Source organism: Syngnathoides biaculeatus, chromosome 3, assembly GCF_019802595.1.
Source record: "Syngnathoides biaculeatus isolate LvHL_M chromosome 3, ASM1980259v1, whole genome shotgun sequence".
Lineage (NCBI taxonomy): Eukaryota > Metazoa > Chordata > Actinopteri > Syngnathiformes > Syngnathidae > Syngnathoides > Syngnathoides biaculeatus.
In genome coordinates, this window is record NC_084642.1 from 6,756,578 (window position 1) to 6,766,195 (window position 9,618).

The 9,618-nt window shown below is 41.8% G+C and overlaps 1 protein-coding gene across 1 annotated transcript in view; it reads right to left on the reverse strand.

The window, feature by feature from the left end:
* The window catches only part of galnt18b (UDP-N-acetyl-alpha-D-galactosamine:polypeptide N-acetylgalactosaminyltransferase 18b), a 94,216-nt gene that overhangs the window by 49,450 nt on the left and 35,148 nt on the right, over positions 1-9,618 (reverse strand). The gene's annotated exons all lie outside the window — the stretch shown is intronic.

Genomic DNA, 9,618 nt, shown 5'->3' on the forward strand with positions numbered 1-9,618 from the left:
TGGACAACAGGGAGCTTCAAGCGTGCGCAAAGTGACAGCAAAAGAACACGGCGCAATGATAACACATTCACTGTGATAAATGATTTTGCTACGATCGGATCAAGCGCGAGCGGCGTCGTTTTAAAACAGACCGGGAGTTCATAGTCTTGACGGAAAGCCCAAGTGCCCTTGAACACAAAAAAAAAAAAAAAAATCAATCTCAAGAAGCAGCCAGTGGTTGAGTCTGCTGCTACTTTGACTCTTTGACCTCCCGGGAGGAAAATGAAAAAAAAAAAAAAAAAAAAAAAACTAAATAAAATGCCCAGCACGTCGGGCGCTCTGCTCCGGTGCTTCGAGAGCTTCAAAGCGACGAATGGCAATGAGCGCGCAGCTCTGTACCGTTTTAAGAAATATCAATTCAAATTTAAAGAGAATATCTTTGTTTTTAATGCATCTTGAGCTTTTTCAAATAATTTCACGTCTCTGATGGGGGAAATCGATTCGATATCAAAGTAAATCGAGTTACAAGCTTGTCACGGAAGAAATTCAACTCATAAGTCCCCGCTGCCACTGTAATATGAAATAAAAATTTAAAAATTGTCCTTCCTTAACAACGATTGCCTGAGAACATGTAGGTATATGGGGAAGAGGGGTTGGGGCTTTGGGGGTGGTGTTTAATGACCCCCCCCAAGGCCTTTTGGGCTGCAAAATGCTTACATTTTTGCACATGGATACCTGCAATTAGGGGTGTAGAATACATAGGTACAAGGAAAAATCTGCTGTGAAAGGGACATGTTCGGGTTACATAACTATATCCGACATTAATACACAAGCTGTTGATGGCTACAACTTGCAGAGTCGCTGACTAACACGGGTTCGGGAGTTAGAAGCCAGCCAACTGCCCACAAAAGCTCAAAATTGAGAGGGCTCTCCTCGAAAGCCATACACACTCAAAGTTACAGATACTACACTGGATCGTGAGGCTGGCAACCCTTGTCATGAGCAAGGCTTGGCCACTACCAAGAGGGGCGTGGCCAGGTCACCTGTCACCGTTCACAGCTGTTTCACATTCGGACTGTAATTGGACAGACGTTTAAGTTGGAGTTTTTGTCACTGGCATTTGCCAGTTCGTTGCCTTGCGTTAGTGAGTTGCATTCACTGCCTGTGGGATTCTCCGCTTCTACGCGTAAGTTAGAGTAACCCTAGTCACAGCGATTCTGTGCCTTTTAATCTGATCCTGTCCTGTTGAGTTAGTTAGTTTGCGAACCCTTGGTGTATGTCTTTTGGATCCCGCCTAGCCTAGCGTTTCTGAACCTTTGTCTGGTCGGAGTGCTACACCGTGTATGACCCAGTTTCCGGAATAAACATTGAACATTATGCCTCTGCCCTGAAGTCCTGCATTTGTGTCCATCCCCGTACCGGAGGTTCGTGACAACCTCAAGTGGACATAAACAACACCTGCAGGACACAAGCGCTTTAATAAGTGTCCAATAATGCAACATACATTTTTATCCGATAATCAGGAGATTACTATTAACTCAAGTAAGCTGTACACAAGCAGTGACTCTTTTGCGTACCACTAGAGGGAGGCCGAGCACAGAAATGAGCTTCCCTCCGTTCGTGGAACAGCAGGCAGACGATTAACAACGGCGCATTTTCCAAGTGACAAAAACAAATATGGCTGCGGCACATGCGGAAAGAAAGACACAATCTCCATAAAACATTGGCGGCATCTGCTCAAGAGAATTCGAAAAGCACGTCGGCGGTTCAGGATGCTAATGGAAGCCAAAATGCAGCCATACTGAGAAATCCAAAGGTTGCTCATTGAATAAATAAGATATTCCTCTGACTCTTGTTACGTGTTGTTTACATTCAAGCTTGAATATTACAATACTCCATCACAGCCCGGTTTGGAGCCGCCACAAAAGAGGACAAACTCCGACTGCAACGGACAATCAAAACCGCTGAACGGATTGTCTATTAGTTTTCTGCCTTGTGCCATTTCGGACACTCACTCACACTGTCATGAGCAAGGCTTGGGCACTACCAGGAGGGGCGTGGCCGAGCCGCTGGGCGGTCACAGCACTGTGATTAGACCACACATTTAAGTTGGAGTTTTGCCACTGGCATTTGCCAGTTCGTTGCTTTGCGTTAGTGAGTATGCTTCACCATACGCATCCCAGGTTACTCCGCTACTTAGCTTCATCGTCATCGAACCCTGTTTCTCGCTGTTTGGATCCTGCTTTCTTGCACTGTGGAATTGTGCATCTCTTTAGTTAAGAACAAAACCCACTGAACATTATGCCTTTGCCTGGGAGTCCTGCATTTATATATATATCATATTTATTTGTTTATTTTACTTTATTTATCTTGCAAACCGCACAATTGATCACTTAAACTGCTCCCTTTGCACAATTGACAAATTTAACACATCTATATAGATTTCACATCTTGCAAGTTTTATAAGGAATAATTCCTATAAACAGAAATGTCGCTTGTTCTTTGTTTTTGTAACTATGTTGTTCTTTGTTCTCAGTTTTCTGTTCCGTATGTCGTGCCGGGGCAGCACCGACTGCTGGTGAAAAATTCCTTGCGCGTTCTACACACTTGGGCATTAAAGATGATTCTGATTCTGACTAAACTGTTCGGTTTAGTCCACCCTGGACTGGTCGCCATCCCAACACAGGGCACAAAAAAAAAAGCACCAGCGTAAGTGAATATGAATTTCCAGCAAGAAGACAATATATCTTTTTAATTAAATAGACAAAAAAAAAAAATGAACCTCTCATGAATTACCATTGTAAAATAAAAAAAAAAGCTTGTTGGGAAAAAAAAAAATGCATATTGTTCATTTGCATGTCCCGATAAGAAAGAAATGAAATAAAATGAAAAGTCGCTTTGGTATCATCGGTTAATCCCCGTGGCTTATTGAGTCTATAAAGGAGCCGTTTTATGACACAGTTTTAACAACGTACAATACTGCTGACAGATTGAGGTTATGCAGAGCAATAATTCACCACCTGACACATGTCATAAACACATTTTAACTGCAGGTGGAAGCAATTTCTTCTTTTGCTTGTTGTTGTTTTTTTTTTTTTTTTTAATCCGTTTAAAACTAAACAGTGTACATAAATTGTACACGGCGGTGGTTTTATTACACCGCTGAAAAAAATAACTTCACACATTTATCTATTTTATGGTAATCCGGTATGAATTAAAGTTTGGAATAAAATATTGCAACAGGGGTATTGGACTACAAGGCAAAAAAAAAAAAAAAAAAATGAGAATCCATTTAAGTTAATAGCGGTTAGCACATCTGCCTCACAATTTGGAGGTATGAGGTTCGAATCTCAGCTCCTTCCTGTGTGGATTTTGCACGTTCCGTTTATGCTTATGTGGGTTTTCTCCAGGTACTGCGACTTCCTCCCACTTTCCACACACATGCGTGTTGGTTTAGTTTATTTGACGACTCAAAATGGATCCATAAGTGGGGATGTCTTCGTGCGCTCTGCGGTGGGATGGCGACCAGTTCCGGTGGGCCCGGACAGGCTCACAGAACTGACCCCTTAAGACGACAACCACTAGAGAACCGCCATGAAATAAATAAATCAATTTAAAAATGACAGTTGTTTTGGAGTGTCTGTTCCCCTTGTTTGTTTGCATTACGGTAAGAAGATTGGATATTCAATATTCAGGAGCAGATTGTATAACTCACACATGAGTGACAACCTTGTCAGTTCGGTTACAATCCGAACGCCGGCACTGAGGAATCGCTCACGGCAAAACAAGGAAATCACTCTGAGGAATTGTACGGTATTTATGCACAATATACACAGGATGTGCCAGAAAATGTATGTTTCAAATCTGCCACAAACTACGAGTTTTTCCCCCAAAGTAATCCCCCCGAGTCGAATGCACTTTCGCAAACCTTCCCCCCGTGAGGATTCTTTCAGATCTTCTGTCGTCACAGCCGTCGCGATGTGGTCTGTATCTTCAGAACCGGTGCTTCTTTAAAAACCCACGTAAGTTTGGGAAAGAGGAAATACATAATAAATGGGGAAAAAAAAAAAAAAAAAAATCACACAGATCCTTGTTCTTCTTGGCGAAGAACTTTCTGATTTTCAGAATATTGTGAGTTGGCGCGTTGTACGGGTTTTCCTGTCACAATACTCGGTACTTCTTGCGCGTTTTACCTTGGAGACGTTACACGTTTTTTGTGTTTGTTTTTGTTAGTTTTTACGTTACCTCATTTACTCGTTGGAACCTGATGCGAACTGAAATGACAAAAGTTTTGTGTGTTTGACTGGCGACCAGTTCAGGGTGTAGCAGCCAAGATGATGAAACCGGCCTGGTCTTAGGCCTTTATCACAAATGTATTTCTGGATAAAAACAGACACACTCCAACATAATTTTAGAAAGGTTTCCCAGAAGAGAGCTAGCTACTATACAGAGTCCCGTAATTCCCGGCCTACGGAGCGCACCTGGTTATAAGCCTCACCCAGTACATTTGTAAGGAAATACCATTCGGTACATACATGGGCCTGTGTAAAAGCCGCAAATGCCCACATTGAAACACGAAATATTTACAAAGAAAGACGGTACATAGAGAGTTTAACATTAGCCTCGCCGCGCAAATGCTAACGCTAGCGCCTCGCTAACAGGGCAGGTTAAAAAAAAAAAGCATAGCGGTAAAAATCACTGAGAGACGCTAACAGGGGCGGACCGGTAAAAGTCACTTCCTCGGCACATATATTCCACCGGTCACACTATTAGAAAAAAATGCACAAATTATTCGCATCCCCGCATAAAGCGTGTGAAAAAAGTCGCGGCTTATAGGCCGGAAATTTCGGTAGTTGCAAAGGTGGGACAAAGTCCATATTTATTTCCTTTTTTCCACTGCGAGGTGTCAGGACCTCATCATGCTGTTTGCACACAGCTGACATAATTCATACAAAACTACTTCTCTAACTCAAAAATCTCTTTCAGATGATGTGCAAATGCATTGAACATGAAAGTTAAATACAACTGAAATGTACTGAAGCAGTGAGTCAATTACATGCCGCTCGATTGAGCCCGTGTACCACATCCATCCATCCATTTTCTTAGCCGCTTATCCTCACAAGGGTCACGGGAGTGCTGGAGCCTATCCCAGCTGTCAATGGGCAGGAGGCGGGGTACACCCTGAACTGGTTGCCAGCCAATGGCAGGGCACATTGAAACAAACAGCCGCACTCACAATCACACCTTGGGGCAATTTAGAGTGTCCAATTAATGTTGCAAGTTTTTGGGATGTGGGGGGGAAACTGGAGTGCCCGGCGGAAACCCACGCAGGCAGTGTGTTGCCTTCACTGCCAGTTGGATTCTCCACCACTAAGATTAAGTGTAATGTTGAGCCCTTTTGTTAATCACGTCCTCTTATGCTCATAAGTTTGCCCCATAGGCATCGGACCTTGCTTTCCGTCTTTTGGATCCCGCCTAGCCTAGCGCATCTGTGCCTCTGCCTTGTTTTGGACTGCTTTTTGGAATCGACCAGTTTTCGACCTCGAACCACATCAAACATTATGCCTCTGCATGAGAGTCCTGCATCTGGGTCCATCCCCGTACCTCGTGCACAGAGGTAATTCTTCAATTCAAACAACAAATGCGAACGAACTGTTAAATATTTGATCCACGAAAATTTATCGACGTGAACACTTTGCACCACGTAATGAGATTTCGTCATATGATAATCGTTCATGGCCTGCGGACTATGGAGATGAAACTGATTTGCACTTCAAAGGCCAACCATTATTATTATTATTATTATTATTAGCATGTCATACACCTTGGAGATAATGCTCTTAGCATTAAACACTATTGCCACAACCCACAATGAATGAAATTTGACTACATTTTCTTTTTTTTTCATTACTTTACATGACTTTCTCACTGTAGCATGTGGAAAGTTCACCCAATCATTCACATTTCCTCTATACTGCATATAGACTTTGAATATTTTGAGATTTCACGATTACTATGACATGCAGTCCTTCATTCTTCAACAAAATTCTCACTTAACTGCGATGGAAATTGTCATCGATACACGCCGTTTCTCTTTCACTTTTCACCCGAAAGCGTTCCAATAAAACCACAACAAATGGACAACGACAACAGACTAAAATAAATCAATTCCGTTTCAAATTCCTCGTGTGTTCAAAACGGGAAAATGTCAAGAGCGCGCTGAAAATGAAAGCCACGGCCTCGTCTTGATTTTAATGAGCAGCGGTCTCGTAAATTTGGTAACAACGGTATTTTATTGAACGGCTACGACTCGATTAGCATATAAACGCAGTCACGTCGAACAAACATTGAAATAGGAAAGCAAAACTGCGGCCGTTGCATTTGTAAGTGAACTTCGGTGAGCAAATAAGTTGAATCACGACTGTTGGGAAAATAAAAACCCTTTTCTCACAGCAGCTCTAAAACGAAAATATGCAAAATATTCAAATCGATGTCATACAATACGGATGTCATCCAACTATAACATGAGATGAATCCTTTTTTCAAAATAATTTATTAGACAGTAGCATAACGTTGACTGTATTCATTTAATTAAATTAATTAATTTTAATTCCAATAAACTAAATTAAATGTAATTTAATTACACATCTTTCCTCACTGCTTCTCTTTGTATTGTTAATCTCCTGACAGCGCTAATATTATTTCATAATGCAGTGGTGCCTTGAGATGTGAGTTTCATTCCTTCAATCACCGCTCTTGTAACGCAAAACACTTGTCACAAATCATCTTTCCCTATTGAAATGAATGGAAGTGCTATTAATCTGTTACAGCCTCACACATAAACAATCCGCAAACAAACACACTTTTGTAACGGGTTTTTGTTAAAGACAAAAATGAAATTGTAACGTTGTACTGAATGAAAACGGACGTTAATGACAAACAGAACACAAAGGACAATGGACATTGTGCTGCTCTTTGGCCACCTGGTGGCAGTATAATAAAACATGGAAACACAATTTGTTAGTATTCCGCACTAAGTCATTTCTTGCAAAGGATAATAAAAGTATGAGACTATTGTTATATTGTCAGTCTACATTTGTTGCTTCTCAGTTTAGGCACACCTACAATATCATCATTTCAAAATACATTCCCAACAATATTTTCACCGGAGAAGTCGGCACGACCCCCCCCCCACACACACACACACACGTTGTTGGAATTTAGCAGCGTTGCACGGCCACAAAGTGTTGTATTCATATTGACAACGAATATTGTGTCTTTGACAGATGTGTTTGTGAACATCACGACCATCAAATGCGGCTTTGTTGATTAAACTCGGATGAAAATGCATTTTGGATGAGCCGCTCCGCCACTCCAGCTGTTCTGCCGAAAAAGCAGAACACGCCACAGTGACTATTACCTAGAGTACTAGGGTACTAGAGTAGACTTTTTGATATAGACTGCCGTCTTTGTGCATTGTACTGTATGCAGGAGGGTGGAGTACAATAATGGGTGAAATAGTAAATATTGTGGTTGATGCAAGTGCTTCACCCCCCAAAAAACGAGCTAGACATGCTGTTTATGTTTACTTTCGATATTAATGGGGAAAAAAAGTAAAAAAAAGAAATGCTGTTGTTTTAAGATCCGATGACTGTCGGAGTACGTAAATAATCGAAGAAAAAGAGGCCACACTGGACGAGATTTTCTCTTTTCTGAGTGGGAAAGGTCTGGTCCGAAGCCACAGTAGAAAGTGCAGGATAAGATGGTGTGTCATTTCAAAATTCCACCTTGGCACAGCCTGATCCAGGATGAAAGCACAGACAATCCAGTACACTTAAAAAGCTAATTATGTATTTTATACATAGGAGGCAACATAACATTACCTTAAAACTGTTTGGGAGCATCATCATCATTCCCCCCCGTGGTCGGTAGCTCGCGAGAGGCTGGCTGCTTGAAAAGTAAATCTTGGGGTAAAAAAAAAAAGTCTGGGCACCCCTGCTCTAGCGGAGTTAATGAACATTTCTCTCCGTCATCTTTGAGTTGTTTTGCCTCGAGTGCAATTGAGTTGACTTAATTTGGAAAGTCACCTCCCATCTCCACAGAACGGCGGGATTTGCGGCACGAGGCAAACCTTGGCTCGGTTACAAAAAACCGCTCCACTTAAATGTTCCCAAGAACAAAGTAGCCGCCACAATTGCGAAATGGTAACTCTGGCTCGGCTCCAGGTGTAGCGATGAAAGGAAAATAAAAGAGAAGCGCCGGACTGAGAAAACTAAAACGTACACGCGTTTCCTGAAGTGCGCATCGATTCTTACACCGGCTTCAGCTGAACGCTAACAGCAAAGTCAAATGGATGTGAAGAGATAAAAAGATCTCGGGATCAACTTGACACCAAGCAGACATTTTAAACAAATCTGCTCCAGCGGTCCAAACGCAAGCAGACGTTTTACAATTCATCCTCAGCCACGGTGTCATCCTGCATATAAAGCGCAGACATCAGACACTTTGCCGCTGTCACAATATGAATTCAGTTTTTCTTCAGATGGCGACTAATGGGCAGGACAAGACCTTGATGCAGACTAAAGTCTGATCTCGTCGTTCTGTCGCACGAATATGTTTATTTCAAAAGCTACCGTACAAAAGAGATCAAGTAGCTGAGAAAACATTCGACGCTCAGCCGTTTTCATGCAGAAAATCCGCCACATGTACCAGCAGTTATGTTTTTTTTTCCAATCGCAAACCAGTTCAGTGCTGCACGTTATGATTTGCGGTTTCGCTTTTAGCTTTTTCTGCCAGTGTCGAAACTTTTCAAATGTCTCGCAATCCGACACAAACATTTATGACATTCATGACTGAAATATGGAGACAAGAAGAAATAAAACGTTCTTCACGACATCCATTGACCGCCCAAGAAGATGCGCCGCGCTTGAATGTGTGTGTCACTCTGGGTCAGCATCCAAACCTCTTGGACTGACATTAAAAATCAATACGGTTATTAATATTGAGTACTTAACATAGAAAGTCTAACATTCAATAGAGAATTGAAAAGGAACATGGATTTTCTTCGATTCGACCTCAACTATCTTCGCCATCTTGTGTTTCATAGCATGACAACCGAGTGGGATGCGACTTTGACACATAAGAAGATCTGCTTACCTTAATAAAAACAAAATCTTTTTCATTTCCACCAATTATGCATCGTATCATGTCTTTAATTGGTCACTAAAGTTAAGACTACCGAAATTTCCGGCCTATAAGCCGCGACTAATGCTGACTGATGCGGCTAGTTTGGGCATTTTTATAATGGCCGCAAAGGGGGCACAAGAGGTACGAGTGACGCCGGTGGAATATGTGTGCCGAGGAAGTGACTTTTACCGCTATGGTTTTTTTTAACCGACCCTATTAGCGCCGTGCTAGCCTGTTGCTGCTGTGTTACTGCTGCGTCTCAGTGATTTTTACCAGTATGTTTTTTTTTTTTAACTGGCCCAGATAGTGCTGTCCTGCCGTGTTGTTGCTACGTTAAGCTAAGCTAAGGTTTTAAAACTTTGAAAACTCTTTCTGTGCACCATCTTTATTTGTAAATATCTTTTGTTTCAACGTGGGTTTCAATGTGGGACTTGTATCTTTTACACATGTGCG